Genomic DNA, 18,406 nt, shown 5'->3' with positions numbered 1-18,406 from the left:
AGCTTTATTGATAGTCTTTAAGGAAACTGATTAAAGTGATGGATACATACATTCAGATTTCTATCTTTGCCTACAGTCACTGAAAACAGCAGTTGGCAATGAAAATAATGACTTATCCTGCAATGTCAACAGCTTCACAGTGTAGAAAAATATAAATCAAATTGTTTAGATTAACAAATGCAGAGTTATCATTTGTTAATATGGGAAATGAAACATTTTAACTGTAAAAAAAACTGCAGATGAAAAGACCCAATTTGCAGGGTATTCTGTGAGAACCACAAATTATCTTTCACAACCACTATAGCTCATGAGGGGTAATTTGCAAATGCCTCATAGATTATTTTCAGCTGTTTATTGCTGCTGTCATATTCATAGATTTCATATAAAAATATCCTTCCATCAAAGACTATGTGGAAGGAACACTGAGGACAAAAAGTCATATTTAGTGCTGATTACTTCTGAGAAAATCATCTAAAATAGTTTGTCCACTGAACTTAGTGTAACAGGTCTGACTTTAGACAGGTAATGTTGCCTCTGTCAAAGATCACAAACTTACAAACAGACAACTGTAGCATCTGTAATGAGGCACATAAGGAAAGGCAAGGAAGAATGTACCCTGCCATAGAAATTTTGGAGGAAAAATATCTAGCATCAAAACCACACCTGAAAAGCTTTTACAATTTGGGCAAATGTCCCTGGCCCTATGGGAAGAATCTTGTGCTTAAAATTATAACTGAGTATCTTCTGTTTCCTTACAAAAATGGAAGACTGAGAGGGAGCGGCAAGATGGTGGATTGTTGGCATTCCTATAGCCCAGAGCAACTAACTACCCTGAAAAAGGAAGATCAGAGGACCCCAAAAGGCACTCATAGGGTCCCATAACCAGTGAGAAGCAAAGCCCTCTCTGTATCCACAAATACATGGGTACCAATGGGAAGAACAACTCACGGCTGAAAACTCCTGATCCTCAGTTCCTGAAGTCTCCATGCAGCTCCAGGCAACATTACTCTGTGTGCTTGGCAGTAATTCCTGCTTCCTGGCACACACAGGAACTTGGAGCTCAACGCTCCCTCCTACTACATGAGCTCCTGCTACCTGCACCCTGAAGCACCAGGGAACCAGTGCCCCTGTGTAAGCAGGACCCATGGTTCCTACTGTTCCACAGGTAACAGAGGTGCAAGCCAGCAGTCTTGAGGGAGTGGTGCTCCCTCAAGACAGCAGCAGCACCACTGTCCTGCATTCCCTGAAGTCCATGTGGCAGTCAGGCCCCAGAACTCCTGTCACCTGCAGGCTTGGCTCCCCTGTGCCAGCAGCAGCTGCTGTGGCTCCTAGCAGTCTGCACCAGTAAGCAGCCCCAGGGCTCTTGCTGCCTGCAGGCTTGGTTCCCCCAAACTGGAAGCAGTGCCACTGGACTGTGCTTATGGAAGCCTGGGCAGGCAATTAAGTCCCAGAACTCCTGCTGCCCACAGCCTTGGTTCCCCCAAGCTGGCAGCAGCTACTGTGGCTCCAGGTAACCTGCAAGTAGGCCCCAGGACTCCACTACCTGAAGGCTTGGTTCCCCCATGCCTGTAGTGCTACTGCACTGCTCTTCTGGAGTCCATGCCTGGAAAGTGGGCTCCAGAACTCCCACTGCCTGAAGGCTTGGTTCCCCCAAGCCTACAGCAGTTGCTGTGGCTCCTGGTAGCCTGGCACCAGCAAGTAGGCCTCAGAGCTCTTGCGGTCTGCAGACTTGGGTCCCCCTTGCCTGCAGCAGCAGTTGTGGTTCCTGGAAGCCTGGGTCCCAACACAAGTAGACCCCAGGGCCTCCACAGCCTTGTGAACACCAGATGATTCAAGCCTGTTGGCTTTGCTGCCCCATGGGTACCTGTAACTTGCTACTCAGTACCAGGAGCCCACTACCACACATCTTCTAAGTAACCCCAGGCTCCAGGCTTTGCTATTCTGCTGGCACCAGAAGGCCTCCCTCCCCACAGAGCATGGAGGCCCAGCACTCCCCACTGTCCCTGACAACAAGAGAGCCCTTGCTCTTCCACTCCTCTGTCAAAGAGTGAGAATGCCAGATTCCCCACTGAGGGGAGGAAAGCATAACCTGCTACTCTGAAGGCAGCACCAGAAACCCTGTTTCCCCAAGTACACAGAAGCCTAGGGATTCACACTGTGCCTTCCTGTAGGAGAGCCACTTCTCTCCTGTCCAAGAGCTGGAATCCCAGCTCCTCCACTGAGTGGCAACCTGCTATTCTGCTGGTGCCCCCCACAGTGTACAGAGACCCAGTGCTCCCCACTTGTGAATGCAGAAGAGCCCCTATGCCCCCATCAAAGAACAAGAACTCAAGCCCCCTCATTGAGGAGAGAAAAAAGGTAATCTGCAACACAACAAGAACCCTTCAAGGGGCAACATATTCAGCATTCCCCTCTCTGAGGAATACTGCTGGAGCTCCAGGAGAAAAAACTCAAAACTCCAACTACAGGGGCACAAGGGATTAAAACCCTAACCAAAAACAACTCCAGCTGTGTAAATCTCAACGCAGAATGAAACAGCAAAACAACCGCTCCCCATCAAAAGCCAGTTTTACCACTAAGGATTGAAACACCTGCATAGAGAAAGAGTAATCAACTAATGAATTTCAAAAAAGAATAGTAAAAATGATTAACAACCTCAAAGAAGAAACACAAAAGTTAATATTTGACCTCAAAGAGGACATGAATAAACAATTAAATGAGCTCAAAGAGAATACAAACAAATAGAGGAATGAAATTAAGAAGACTATCCAAAATATGAAAGAAGAAATCTATAAAGATATGGAAACCCTGAAAAAAAAAATCAATCCAAAATAAACAACTCAATATCCCAGATAAATATCACAATCGAAAGCTTGGTGAACAGCGTAGAACAAGTTGAAAATAGAGTATCAGGAATGGAAGACAAAGTAGAGGAATTAGACCAAACAGTAAAAGATCATGAAAGAATGCTAAGAAAACAGGAATGGAACATGCAAGATATCTGGGACACCATGAAAAGACCAAACCTATGAATCATGGGAGTAGAAGAAGGGGAGGAGATACAAACTAAAGGTACTGACACCTATTCAATAGAATAATAGCTGAAAACTTCCCTAACCTTGAGAAAGAGAGTTAGCCAGGTGCAGGAAGTTTACAGAACACCAAACTGTCAGAACCAAAAAAGAATGCCCCCAGACACATCATAATCAAAACACTTAGCATACAGAACAAAGAAAGAATTCTGAAAGCTGCAAGTCACATATAAAGGCAAACCCATTCAAATAACAGCAGATTTCTCAAATCAAACTTGAAATGCAAGAAGGTCACGGAAAGAAAGCAACTGTCAACCTAGACTACTCTACCCAGCAAAACTATTCTTCCTATTTGAAGGAGAAATTAAAACCTTTCACAACAAGGAAAAACTAAAGGAATTTGCAGCTACCAAGCCAGCACTACAAAAGATACTTAAAGGACTTCTACATATAAAAGAAGAAACTAGAGTAAGACAGGAAGACTCAAGAAAGAATAAACCCTTTTGAGCAAGCAGTCCAGTAAACAAGGAATAGGTAAAACTAAACAACAGGGGAACAAAAATGAGTGGAAACAACAGGCACCTCTCAATATTAACAATGAATGCAAGTGATCTCAATGTGCCAATCCAAAGACATAGAATACAAATTGAGTTAAAAAAGAAGACCCAACCATGTGTTGCTTACAAGAGACTCATCTCACTGAAAACAATAAACACTGGCTTAGAGTCAAATGGTGGAAAAAAGTTTTCCAAGCAAATGGATCCCATAAACAGGCAGGAGTAGCATACTCATATCTGACAAAGTAGATTTCAGACTAAAATCAATCATAAGAAAAAATGAAGGTCACATCATATTAATGAAAGGGACAATTCATCAAGAGAAAATATTAATCCTTAATATATGTGCACCAAACACAGGAACTCTAATGGCCCTAAAAGCACAGATAGACACTAACACAGTGATAGTGGGAGACTTGAATACCCTACTGTCACCAATAGATAGGTCATCCAGACAAAAGATTAACAAAGAAACTTCAGAGCTACTCCACACATTAGACCAAATAGATATGGTTGATATCTACAGGACATTTCATCCAACAACTAGGCAATATACATTCTATTCTGGAGCTCATGTGACTTTCTCCAAAATAGCTCATATTTTAGGACACAAAGCAAGTCTTAACAAATTCAAGAAAATTGAAATAACCCCCTGATCATATCAGATCACAACATAATAAAACTAGACCTCAACAACAAAAGAAACCTCAGAAAATATTCAAACACATGGAGGTGACCGAAACAATAAGGGAGGAAACCAATGGGTGACCGAAACAATAAGGGAGGAAATAAAAATGTTCCAGAATCCAATGAATATGAAAATACAACCTACCAGAATCTGTGGGCCACAGCAAAGGCCATGCTAAGGGGAAAGTTTATAGCTATAAGTGCCTACATTAAAAAAAACCAGAGACCTCTCAAATAAACAACCTAAGATGTACCTTAAGGTCCTTGAAAAACAAGAACAAACCAAACACAAAACCAGCAGAGGCAGAAAAATAATAAAGATCAGGGCCAAGATCAATGAGTTCAAAACCAAACAAACTATACAAAGAATCAATGAAACAAAAAGTTGGTTCTTTGAAAAGATTAACAAGATTGACAAACCCTTTAATCAACATGACAAAGCAGAGGTGGGAGAAGACCCAAATTAATAAAATCAGAGATGAAAAAGGGCATATAATCACAAACACTAATGAAATCCAGAGAATAACTAGAGACTACTTTAAAAGCTTATATTCAAGTAAACTGGAAAATCTAGATGAAATGGATAAATTCCTAGATGCATATATCTAACCAAAATTGAACCAAGAAGATATTAACCACTTAAATAGTCCTATTACATGCAATGAAATTGAAGCAGCAATAAAGAGTCTCCCTACAAAGAAGAGCCTGATGGATTCACAGCCAAATTTTACCAGAACTTTAAAGAAGAACTAACCCCAATATTCCTCAAACTTTTCCAGGAAATAGAAAGGGAAGGAGCACTACCAAACTCATTTTCATTCTGGAACCCCAAAAAAGACATAACCAGAAAAGAGAATTATAGACCAATATCTTTAAAGAATATAGATGCAAAGATTTTTAACAAAATACTGGCAAACAGAATTCAACAACATGCCAAAAAGATTACACACCATGACCAAATAGGTTACATTCCAGGGATGCAAGGATGGCTCAACACAAGTAAATCCATAAATGTAATACAGCACATAAACAGAAGCAAGGACAAAAAGTCACATGATCCTCTCGATAAATGCAGAAAAAGCCTTTGACAAAATCCAACACCCTTTCATGACAAAAGCTCTAAAGAAACTAGTAATAGAAAGAATGTTCCTCAACATAATAAGAACTATATATGACAAACCTAGAGCCAACATCAAACTAAATGGAGAACAACTAAAACTGTTCCCCTTAAAATCAGGAATGAAACAGGGCTGTCTGCTTTCTCCACTCCTATTCAATATAGTTTTGGAATTCCTAACCAGAGAAATAAGGCAAGAGCAAGAAATAAAAAGGGATTCAAATAGGGAAGGAAGAAGTCAAACTATCCCTATTTACAGATGACATGATCTTATACCTAAGAGACCCCAACAACTCTACAAAAAACAACTATTAGAAATCATACTCTTTTGGCAAAGTAGCAGATACAAAATTAACATACAGAAACTGGTAGCTTTTCTATATACCAATAACACACAGATTGAGAAAGAAATCAGGGAAACAATGCCATTTACAACAGCCTAAAAACAATAAAGTACATTGGAATAAATTTAATGAAAGGAACCAATGACCTTTTAAATGAAAACTATAAACCACTGAAGAGAAAAATTGAAGAAGACATCAGAAGATGGAAAGATCAATGCTTGTGGATCGGTAGAATCAACATTGCGAAAATGGTCATACTACCAAAAGCAAGCTACATGCTCAACGCAATCCCTATGAAAATTCCAATGACATTCTGCACAGAAATATGTATGTGAAATACATATGGAAACACAAAAGACCCTGAATAGCTGAAGCAATTCTGAGCAAAAAGTCCAATGCTGGGGGCATGACAATACCTGACTTGAAACTATATTACAGAATTATAACAATAAAAACAGCGTGGTATTGGTACAAAACAGACAGGAAGACCAATGGATCAGAATAGAAGATCCAGACATAAACACACAGATTTATAACCAACTGATCTTTGACAAAGGAGCCCAGAACACACGATGGAGAAAAGACAGCCTCTTCAACAAATGCTCCTGGGAAAACTGGATATTTACATGTAGAAGACTGAAACTATATCCCTGTCTTTCACCATGTACCAAAATCAACTCAAAGTGGATCAAAGACCTTAATATAAGGCCTGAAACTTTGAAACAACTCCAAGAAGCAGTAGGAAATACACGGGAACAGATAGGTATAGGGAGTGACTTCCTAAACAGAACTCAAGTGGCTTAGCATCTAAGATAAATAATGAACAAATGGTACTGCATCAAACTAAAGAGCTTCTGCACAGCAAAGGAAACAGTTACCAGACTCACAAGACAGCCTACAGAATAGGAGAAAATCTTTGACAGCTACTCATCCAATAAAGGATTAATATCCAGAATCTATAGTGGACTCAAAAACTTAACCCTCAAAGAATCAACACCCCAATGAAAAAATGGGCACATGAATTAAACAGGGAATTCTCAAAGGAAAAGGTACAAATGACTAGTAAATACATGAAGAAGTGTTCAACTTCCCTGGTTATAAAAGAGAAGCAAATAAAAACAACACTTAGATTTCATCTCACCCCAGTAAGAATGGCCATAATCAAGGGTAATAACAACAAATAATGCTGGCAAGGATGTAGTGAAACAGAAACCCTTATACACTGCTGATGGAAATGCAAAATAGTACAACCATTATGGAAAGCAGTATGGAGATTCCTCAAAAAACTAGAGATAGAAACTGCTATATGATCCAGTGATACTGCTCCTGGCATCTACCCATATAGTAGAGACACCTGTATTCCGATGTTTATCACAGCACTATTCACAATAGCCAAGCTCTGGAAACAACCAGATGTCCTACAACTGATGAATGGATCAAGAAATTTTGGTATATATACACACAGTGGAGTATTACTTAGCCACAAGGAATAATGACATGTGGTTTGAATGTAAATGGATGCAATTGGAGGACATAATATTAAGTGAAGTAAGCCAGGATCAGAAACACAAAAGCTGCATGTTTTCTCTCGTATGTGGAAGATAGATCCAAAGATAAGCATATACACAATAATAAGCATGATCATGTACAAACTCAGAACATGTTTGTAACAGTGGAACTACTACTACCAGAAAATGATATTCCAACCCCCACAGCATTACCAGGCTGTAGTTTATCTTGTTTTCCCTTTTGATGAAAATGATTTGCTTTTATGTTCGAATTGCAATGAGATCTCAAAGAAACCTTTGTCCCATTCAGAGACACAGCTTAATTATGCAGCACTCTCCTCTTAGATTCTTGACTGGACAATCCATACCTACTTTCACTTCAATGCTGAATATTCATCTGGATGGATAGGATGTCTCCCAGACTCAGCAAAAAGACCCAGAGAAAGAATCAAAGGACTAGGGAGCCAGGAAAGGCCTGGAAGAGCATTTAATTTAGGCCTGGAAATTTTCAGAACAGTTGCCTCCAGCCTCCCTAGCCATTGAAGACATTGCTAACAGATCATGGCAAACTCACCTGGTGAGGCCAGATAAAGCCCTGGGATCCTTTTAAATTTAGGTACCCACAACTGATCAACTGGAGTTGACATAAGAGGTTAAACCTCTTTGCTGTCCTGATATAGTTCAGTGCCCTTATTTTACAGATAGAAAATAGAGAAGTATGGAAAAGGAAAGGTACTTTCTAAAAGTCACGTGCATAATTCATTGCATCCCTGATAAATGCAGTTGGAGAAGCCTGGGGTTAACATGAATACAAGTTGACCCCGACCATTTTTCTTTTATTCTGTGGTGAACCATAGTATCTAGGCTATGACATTATTATACTAATTTATAGTTCCACCATCAACATTTATTGCACACCCAGTTTTGTGCTAGGTGTTTTCCTTTGGAAGAAAGATAACTGTAAACACAGGAATTAATCAAGGAATGACTTAGAAAAGCAAGAGGGAGGCAAGGAGAGGAAGAGTGAGGATGGCATGGAGGTGCTAGTGATAAGTCACAAAAGTCAGGCTGGAAGGTTTTGCTGATATGGTTACAAAACAATGCACAGTCAATATCTGGCAACTTTTAAAGCACTTGCTGCAACTTTCCAAGTATCAGGTATAAAGGAGTGTCCCATAAAACAGCATCTTAGCAGAAGGAGAAGTGGAGAAATAAAAAACTATATCAGCACAAGTGATAAGCAGAGAATGACAGGGGTAGGGAGGGAGAAGAGTATCTATTACATATTTGGTGAGAGGAAAGCCATCTCTGAGAAAATGTTGGAACAGACACCTGAGAAAATGGTGGAGCCAGTGATGGAGCTATCTGGTGAGAAAATGGGGAAAAGACATAGTTAGTGTAAAGGCCCTGAGGTAGCAGCATGGTTTGTGGGTTTGAAGAAAAACCAGGAGGCAGAGTGGCTGTGGTTGGGTGGGCTAAGGGGCAAGTAGATGAGGTTGAGGTTAGAGGGTAGCCAAGGGTCAAATCATCTAGGACTTTATGGGTTTTAGTTGGTAGCTTTAAAGATGATTCTCAATGTTTCCCTCCTCCTGGTACTCATGCCCTTGTTTAGTTCCTTCTCCTCAATTGTGGGCTGGATCCAGGGATTTGCTTTTAACATATGGCAAAAGTACAGCTATTACTTCCAAGATTATGTCACAAAATCTCTGGCTTTGATATTGTTCACGCTAATGGAAGTCAACTTGAACATTGTGAGCTGCCCCAAGTACAAACCTACAAGACAAGATCACAGGAGGTTCCCTGGCAACCATGAGTGAGGAGTTCGGACCCTAAGCCCATCAAACCACAAGGGTTTGACTCCTGCTAGTGATGGAGGGAAGCATTTTATGTCTGCTGAGCCCATGCATGAAGCCACAGCCCTTGGCAACACTTTCACTGCAGCCTCCTGGAACGCCCTGATTTGTAGCATTGGGTGAGGCAACCTGAGCCAGTGACCTGGCTAAACTGCACTAGATCCTTGGCTCACAGAAGGTACAGCATAGGAAATGCTTGTAGTTTTAAGCCACTATGTCTTGGCTTAATTTGTTATACAGCAACAGATAACTGATGTACAGACAATTGTGAGAATTTTGCCTTTAACCCTGAGTAAATTGGGAAGTCAATGGATAATTCTGAATGGAGGAATGACATGGTATTACTTGTCTTTTAACATGATTGCTGGGACTCTAGGAAGAATGAACTAAAGCCAGGTGTGATGATGTATTCCTGTAACCCCAGCTACTCTAGAGGTGGGGATGGGAGAATTGTAGTCTCAAGCTTGTCCAGGAAAAAGTGTGATATCCTATCTGGAAAGTAACTAGAGCAAAAAGGGCTGGAGGTGTGGCTCAAGTGTTTAGAGCACCTGCCTAGCAAGCACAATACCCTGTGTTCAAACCCTAGTATTGTCCCTCCCCCCTAAAAAAGAGACTAAAGTAAAGGGCAAGGGTTGGAAGAAGGTAGAGAACCAGAGAGAAGTCTACTACAATTACCTACACAGGGCAGAGACAGGGTTGCACTGGCCTTGGGATATTGGGGAAGTACTGAGAAGTGATAAGATTCTATGTGTATTTTCACCAACAGTAATGGCAAATTGGTGGCTGATAGGAGCAAAAGAGGATTTAAGAATGACTTCAAGATCCTGATTCAAAAGAACTATAAAGAAATTGTTAAAATGGCATATTTGAGACAATTATGAATTTAAATACTGATTAGGTAATTAGGAACTATCATTTTTAGGTGCAGTAATGGTATTGCTAGATGAGAACACAAAAAGTCTTCAGCCTTTAAAAATACATAAATCCTTAGGAGCAATATGATACAAAGACTGAGATTCAATTTAAACTAATATGGGAGGGGTGGTGATGGAACGAGGGAATTGAAGGATACAATGGGTTGATGCCTACTGGGGTGGGTAAAGGACATATGGAATCATGTTTTTTCTCTTTTTTAAAAAAGTACATTCAATATTATCTATAATAAAATGTTAAGAAAAAAATGACTCTAAGTGTTTTGGGACTGAACAAATAGAAAATGATACTGCTGGAGTTACATTCATCTAGATTAGATTAGCAAGGCTGCAGAGGAAGGGCAGAGGATGCATATGTGAACAGAATCAGCACTTGAACCTTGAACTGAATGTGACTGTCTATCTGAAGAAAGAGTGGAGATGCTGAAAGGTCAAGGGATTGCCACACGAGACAGAGCTGGCTCAGGAGTCACAAGCAGATGGATGGGATTTAAAGCCACAAGAGTAGAGAGAATACAAGTGAAAAACCGAGGCCCTCCAAAATTTACAAGCCAGAGAGATGAGTGAATCATCCAAAGATGCCCAGGAGGGATAGGCAATGAGGGAGACCAAGAACCAAGAAAGAACTCAACATGGCCAAGCATGGCTGGCAGAACAATAAAAATGAGCTTTTGAAGATCAATTTTGGATTCATTAATATGGAAATTATTGGTGACTTGGATGAGAAGTGTTTCCCTGTGGATAAAATCTTATGGAGAGGGTTCCAGAGAAAGTGGGGAAGAAGATAGGAGAAGAACAGAAAAGAATTAAAAGACTAAAAGAATATACCATAAAAGAATTAGTGATGTATAACACAAATAATATAACTACAAAATAATTTTGGCTAAAAGTTCTGACTAGATAAGCTAAAATTGGGAAGGGGGTGGAAGGCTAGTGAAGAAGAACCATGTAAAATGTCCATGCATTATTTCCATTCTGAAATTTCTTCTTATTTTTAAAGAGGATTGTGTATTCCAATCTGCCTGATCTGGGTCACATATAATTGGCCTTTAAGTGAGGGTGACATTCAGACACTGATCCCGACCTCATTTTGGGCTTCTTTGCCGAGTGTGGACTTTGGGAGATAGCCGGCACAAAGAGCCTTTGATCAGTACTGTCCTATTCCACTGGCTAAAACCTATTCCATGGGCAACAAAGTCCACAGCCTGAGTGTCAGAGTATTCGCTCTCCTGCCACAGGCTCTATATGCAATCTGCCCGTCTTCCCAGGGAGGGAAAATTCAAGTTGGCTCCTTTATCCTCCCAGAGCCCTTCACTTAGCATGAGTCATATATATTCTCATCTTGACTGAGATCAAAATCCCAACAAGGTCACTAGAAGATTTTCTGGGATAAAGGCAGTTAAATAAATCCCCAAATCTCTCCTGAGCCATGTTGGGAAAAAAAAAATTCCCATAAACTGTTTTCCACCAAAGCATGTGAGGGCATTTCCATCACTGTACCAAGCATTATGCTGATTATACCGTTCAGAGGTTTATAAACTACAGAGAAGATTAAGTAAATCACTGTCTTGACTGACAATGAGAACATATATTTTTAGAAAGCTTAGGATCTTTGATTGGGATTTCTGGGTAACCACATATACAAAAACGTTAGGCACACTGATGGACAACTTCTGATACATGAAGCTCTGATATCAACATCCACTTACACAACCTCTGATTTAAGTATCCACCTCATTTTTATAAGAACAGGATAAAATAGGTGTGCAGACAAATCAATTTTTTGTTTCTGTTTTAAATATACTGTGCAAGCAAGGTTTGGCAAGCTTTTTCTGTAAAAGCCCAGGTAGTGAATTTTTTTGTGCTTGCCATCCTGCCATTTTAGCAGGAAGGTGTTCATAGATGATAGGGTGTTTCTGCATTCCAGCATAATTTCATTTTCAAAAAGAGGCAGCAGAGAATCAACAAGGTATTTATTTCCAGAATATGTAAAGAATTCTTATAATGCAATGATAAGACAAATAACCTAATTTAAATATGGGCAAAGGATCTATAAAAGACATTTCTTCAAAGAAGATATACAAATGGCAAACACATGAAACAATGGTTAGTAAAATTACTCACTAGAGAAATACAAATCACTTCACACTCACAGGATAGCTAAAATTAAAAAAATAGAAAATAATAAGTGGTGGCAAGGATGTGGAAAAACTGGCACCCTCATATATTCTAGTAGGATTGTGAAATGGTATAGCCATATTAGAGAACAGTTTTGGAGTTCTTCTAAATAACTAACATAGAATTACCATATGACCTAATGATTCGATTCCTGTTTCTCTACCTAAGAGAAATGAAAATGTATGCTCACAAAACAACTTGCACATGAATTTTCATATCAACATTATTATAGCCAAAATGTATGTACACTGAGATGTCCATTAACTTATGAATGGGTAGATAAAATAAGATATTATTTGTCAATAGAAAAAAAAATGAAGAAATAATTCATGCTATAACACGAATAGTCCTTGAAAATGTTATGTGACCTGAAAGAAGCCAGTCAAAGAAGGCTACATATTATGAGTTCATGTATCTGAAATGTTCAAAACTAGGAAAATCCATGGAGAAAATAGATTAATGGTCTTGTTGCTGGGTGAGGTATCAAGGAGGAAGAAGGTATTGAAATAGTTCTAAAATCTGATGGTGGTAATACTTATAAAGCTATGTAAAGACACTGAGAGCTGATGAACTGTACACTTTGAATAGGTGCAATTTACAGTACATGAAATATGTTTCAATAAAATTGTAACAAACAACAACAAAAAAACATGTGGCAGACTAGATTTGACTCTGTGGACTGTAGTTTCCCAAACTATGCTATAAGGAGTTGGTACATGAAAATGTGAGTTTCAAGGCTTTAATATGAATCATGTCAAGATACTATAATGATACTCGCCCCCTACAGGGTTTCATAGAGAAAAATGTATGGGGAAAAGCACTGGCTAGTGAGTGCTGGTGGGTATAAATACAGTTAGTAATTTTTAATAATGATAGCAACAGCAACAATCATTTAGCAACTAAGGGTTATTGAGCACTCAACTAATAATTTACTCTCTGCCTCTCTCTCTCTCTCTCTCTCTCTCTCTGTGTGTGTGTGTGTGTGTGTGTGTGTGTGTGTATGTTTGTGTGTGTGGCTTATGTCTCTCTATATAATTTATTCAGAGTCATTTATTTTTCTCAGTAAGAATCAGAGGGGTTCTCCAAATCAGACTATGTCTATGTGTGAGAAATACTCTAATACTGGTTGATAACCAACCATTTCTTTTCTGTGTGATAAAGTTCTCATCTTTAAAAACCTAGGTTATTAGAAAGCCAACCTAATTCCCAAACACACTGATTTCAAATGTGAAAACCAAGGTAAAGGTGGGAGAAAGAATGGCCTCAGGCTCATCCCTAAATACTTGATTAACATCCATCTCACTGTCCAAATCCATCATGATCTCAAAAAGAAGAGGCCCTAGAACATGCAAGCTGTGAGGCATGAGAACCTGTTACCCCAAAATTCTGTTGCTGAGTTTCGAGTGGAGGATGCGTCGGGGTTTTTGATGAGGTTTATAAAGGGACAGTGACTCTTGGGAGTGAGTGCCCTGGAGAGTTAGTAAAGAGGATCCAGTTTCTTAAGACACTGGGCTATATTTATTCCTGGAGCATTAATCCTCAGTGTACCCTTGTTTCTGGCTTCTGTGTCTTGCAGAGCAGCTGTTCTAATGGCCAATTCTAACTCTAAAATTCTGTTGCAGAAGATAAATACAGCACAATCTATAACTGTATCACTACTCCATTTCCATGAAGCTTCCTGCTGTTGGTTCTCCTGACTTAGAGCTACTTTTGTTCCAGCCTTATACCCATGCATCCATTTAAAGATACATGCCAAAGACAAAAAACTTCTTCTGACACCTGATTATTTAGAACAGACTAGACTTGGATCCTCACATCCCTCTGGGGTCATCTACCCATCTGCCCATTGGCTCTGCCTTTAGTTCCTGTAAGTGCTACCAAACACCAGAGACTCATGCAGGTCTCTGAGTACCCACCTGGAACATAGAAATACATATGAGGAATCTCATTCCAGATTCATTCAAAATTCCTGAAGAAATTGTTTTCTCTGCCTTTGCATGCCTGATATATCTCATCATTCAGGTTTCCATTCACGTCACTCTGCTAGGGAGGCCTTTCCTAACCATCCCCCATAATATTACTCAACTTCCACTAAAGACATACAGCCATTTAACAAATCTCAAACTTTCACTTTATCACTTCAATTAAGCATATTACTTTCCATTTTTTGCTTGGGATAATTACCATAACTTTTTGGGCACCATTTGGGGAGGCAGATTTTCACAAATTCAGGCAGGAAAACACTCAGCAGATCACACAATGATTTAAACACAACTGATGATAACATAGGACTTACTGAAAACTTCTCCACATACACTGAGTTGCTTAATGCATGTGAGAATTTAAATTTTTTAAAAATTTCTTTTGATTTTTATTTATTCATTTTGACTGTGCTCGCTCAAACCATGTGCAATAAATCCATGAATATGGCAGGCATACTGTATATTATATGAGCACAGTGTGTGTCTCTTCCCCTTGACACTGCTGACCACACTTCATCTCTTTATCTTGTTTTCTAGAGAGCATTTACAACACTGGAATTTCCTTCCCTTTCCTTTTCCCTTTATCTCCTTCCTTCTTTCTTTCTGTTCTTCTCTTTCCTTCCCTTTCTCCCCCCTCCCATTCATGCAAAAATCATGGTACTTCATATTTCCAGCACAAATTAACAGCTAGGCAGCAGTTTGGCATACTCAGTGTCCTCAGGGGTGGAGCAGCAGGTAGGTGGAAGGATTCCTTGGTGGGCAGCTGTCATTCTAGCCTCTAGACATGGAGTGTCAACAGTGTCCTGCTCATTACATCAATCAATAGCTCCCTCACTCACTTTGTACTGCCTTCTGGGTACTTGTTCAAGTTATAGCCTCAGCACTAGGCACAAAGTAAGCATGAACTATGTCTTTATTGAATGGTTAAATTATGATGCAAATTGTTTTAAAAAGTTGAACATAGCCACAACTTCTCAATCTCACCACTACTGACATTTTTAACCAGATCATTCTGCTTTGCCCACTAGATCTTCACCTACTAGATGCCAACAGCCACCCCAACACACACCAGTAGTGACAGTCAAAAATAGTTCTAAATGTTGCCAAAGCTACTCTTGGTTGGAAACTACTGGCTCAATCAGTAAATATTAATTTTGTGGAGGAAAAACAATTTCTTTGCTCAGATTTCATAAACTATAACTTTTTTTTTAAATACATGCAGGCTTGACACTTAATTCCTGACATGCTAGTTAACTCATATGTACCAAATATATGAGACCCCAACAAAAAAAATGAGATCAAGCCAGGTGTGTGCCTGTAACATTTTGCCAATGCTATTCACTCAGCACTAATGAGGCCTATATTAAACACTACATTTAGTTTAAATAGCACTTACCTGACAATAGCTAATGGCCAAAGATATTAATCAATCACTTTCCTAATTAACTAGTTAAAATGAAATCTTCCCCTTCATTACACTGTCTTGAATTATGCAAATGAGACTCACATTTTCAAAATTTCCCCACGAATACACATAATACAATCTATGTTCCTTGTAAGTGAGCAAACTGGTGGGTCAGGACCACCACCCCCAATTTCACTAACAGCATTGAGCTTTACAAATAAAATGAGTGAATTTCTGGTATGTAAATCATACCTCAATAAAGCAGTTTCTGTAAGAACTCAATGCTCTAATGCCTATAGTCTGTTTTTCTTCTTATGATCAGATCCTCTATTATTTTAAGCTTTACTTTAGATGCTCAGATCTCAGAAAAGATATGCACTAATGCAGAGATAACTACTGGCCCCATACAATTGTCTTTAGGGTGGGGTACAATTTTTTTCTATTCCTTGAAATAGTCACATTGCTCTGTATTGTATTACTATGGGTTGTACTGGATTTTAGTTGCTGATACTCTCTCAGAGTTTTTATCAGGTACAGTGTTTCTATTGTCTGGCCAGTGACTTTTGTGTATTTCTGCACCTAAATATAACAAATGGCAAATAAAGCAACCTTCCTTGAATCATTGATTTAGACAGTATTTATCATATATCTACTGTGTGTTAGCCCTTGTCTTTGGCATTGGGAATAGAAAGACATTTGGGAGAGTCCTTGCTCATGGAGACTTTACAAATATTTAAGAAATCAAAATGGACCATTATAAGGAGTATTTTAGATTTTGATGTTAAAATGTACATAAAAAAATGCAAATAATTCAGAATCTATTATGTAGTATTTAAAAAATTCAGAAGTCTAAACTGCTTAATAAAAGTTGAGATTAGGTATTTTCTATTTGTCAGAGTTAGTCGTGACTAGGGAGGTCAGACAAACGATTTAAAGAGAGGAAGAAATCCCTTGCAGGGCTATACCTTCTTCCTGGGCTCAGTTTCCCATCCTGTGCCTTTTTTTTTTTTTTTTTTATCCTTTCCAGGTCATTCCTACCCTAGCATGGTAGAAGCAGTAGCTATGAGCACAGGGCTATAGGGACGGGTCTTCCCATTGAGAGTAGAGTGGAGAATTACTACCACAATCTAGGTAATTTATGGAACCCAATTGACAATTAGTTAGGTAAGAATTTATAAAATTTTTACTGAGGTCAATCCACTAGGGCCCAAATACTTCACTGGTTATGCTTTGAGGAACAGAAGATAAAAGGAACAAAGCCCTTGACCTCTAGGATCTTTCAGATAATCATTCAGCTCTTTAACTCACTGGTTCTTATACAGACATAGCTTTAAAAATAACTGCTATTTTACAGGCCTGGGGGCAGGAGGAAGAGGGTATTGGTTACAGAGCTTGGTAATTATACATTGATAGCTAGAGCTCCTGGCAAAAGCAGGAGCTCATGGCATATTTATTGAATAAATGAACAAACAGGTGAATATAAACTGATGATCAAAATGTGTTGCCCCTAAATTCTAGCACTTTTATTTATAGCCAGGTATTTATTTATATCCTTATATCCAGGCATTTTCTTTTTTTTTTTTTTTTTCTCATTTTATTCTCAAATTGACACAGAGCTAAAAATCTCAATCCTATTTTAGGCCCAAGACCACACGTTCAGCAAGTTACAGAGTGGGTAACAAACTCACTTGGACCTTACAGTCCAAGTTTTGCATTTCCAATAACAACAGAAATACGGATTATGGGCTTCACACATACAGAAAGTTCCAGGACTCTAGAGAAACTGGACAGGCCAAAGTGAAGGTCCTGCTACTTCCTCCTCTGCAGTGGGAAATCAATTAAGAAAATGTGGCATACTGGTGGGAGCTAGAGATTGGCAAAGTCCTGAAGAGAAGGATAGGAAGTAATAGCACAGACTGAGAAGATGGATGGGGCCCGTTTGTGCACTGAAGCTGACGTACAAATGGAATCCTGCCCAGTTTGACTGGCCTTTCTTCAAAGGTGTCATTGACAGATGAGTATCTAGATGTTTTTGTTTAAAAAAGAGAACAAGAAAAAGGGAAAAAGAAAGAAAAAACCTCTTTTGACCCCAAACAGGCGCAAACCGTCAATGAGCACGTGAATGGTCAGGCCAGGGAATGAGCAGGCCTTTCAAGGGTCCTGAAGAATAATTTGCAAGTTGTACACCTTTTCTTTCAGTTAAGTTTCAAACGAACACAAGGATTTCATTGAAACCCAAAATTCCTGCCAGTCAGCTGTATTCCATCTGCTGTTGGGGGCATGCTGCAGGGAGCAAGTCTGTTCACATACTCATCTTCATCTGCCAAAACAAGGCTTCTTCCCCAATTAAAATGGCCCTTTCAATTTTAGAGTGATAAACAACGTCTACTTAATTTGAAGAGAGTACATAAAGGAATGTTACCAATGCTGATCAACACAGGGACATGAGGGCTGAGTGAGAGTCAATGAAACCTGAGAGATATGCTGAAGAGGTGGTTATACTTTGGGAAACAGAAGGGGCTTCTTGAAGTCATTGCCTTTGTGGGGCTGCATGCATGGCGGCTTTCAAGATCAAAATCAAGCAATGCTGTTTTTGCTTATGTCTAATGAACACAGTTGGAAAAAGAAGGTTAATAGTCATCAACTTTAAAAGGGTCAAACCAAATACTGTTCCCAAGATGACCTTGCCTCTTGGTTTTGCTCTGTAATTGTCTTCTTAACATGGGGACCAGTTGACAGACATTTAGAAGCAATAAATAAAAGGATGCCTCTCCTATCTTCTCAAGGTGATCCAAACTGAGTCTTGTGACC

At 39.3% G+C, this 18,406-nt stretch overlaps 1 protein-coding gene across 4 annotated transcripts in view; it reads right to left on the bottom strand.

Moving 5' to 3' along the window:
- The window catches only part of Cacna2d3 (calcium voltage-gated channel auxiliary subunit alpha2delta 3), a 903,262-nt gene that overhangs the window by 149,613 nt on the left and 735,243 nt on the right, over positions 1–18,406 (bottom strand). The gene's annotated exons all lie outside the window — the stretch shown is intronic.

The sequence above is a fragment of the Castor canadensis genome, chromosome 10 (genome assembly GCF_047511655.1).
Source record: "Castor canadensis chromosome 10, mCasCan1.hap1v2, whole genome shotgun sequence".
Lineage (NCBI taxonomy): Eukaryota > Metazoa > Chordata > Mammalia > Rodentia > Castoridae > Castor > Castor canadensis.
Note: the sequence above shows the minus strand (reverse complement) of the source record. Positions and strands in the feature narration are given on the sequence as shown.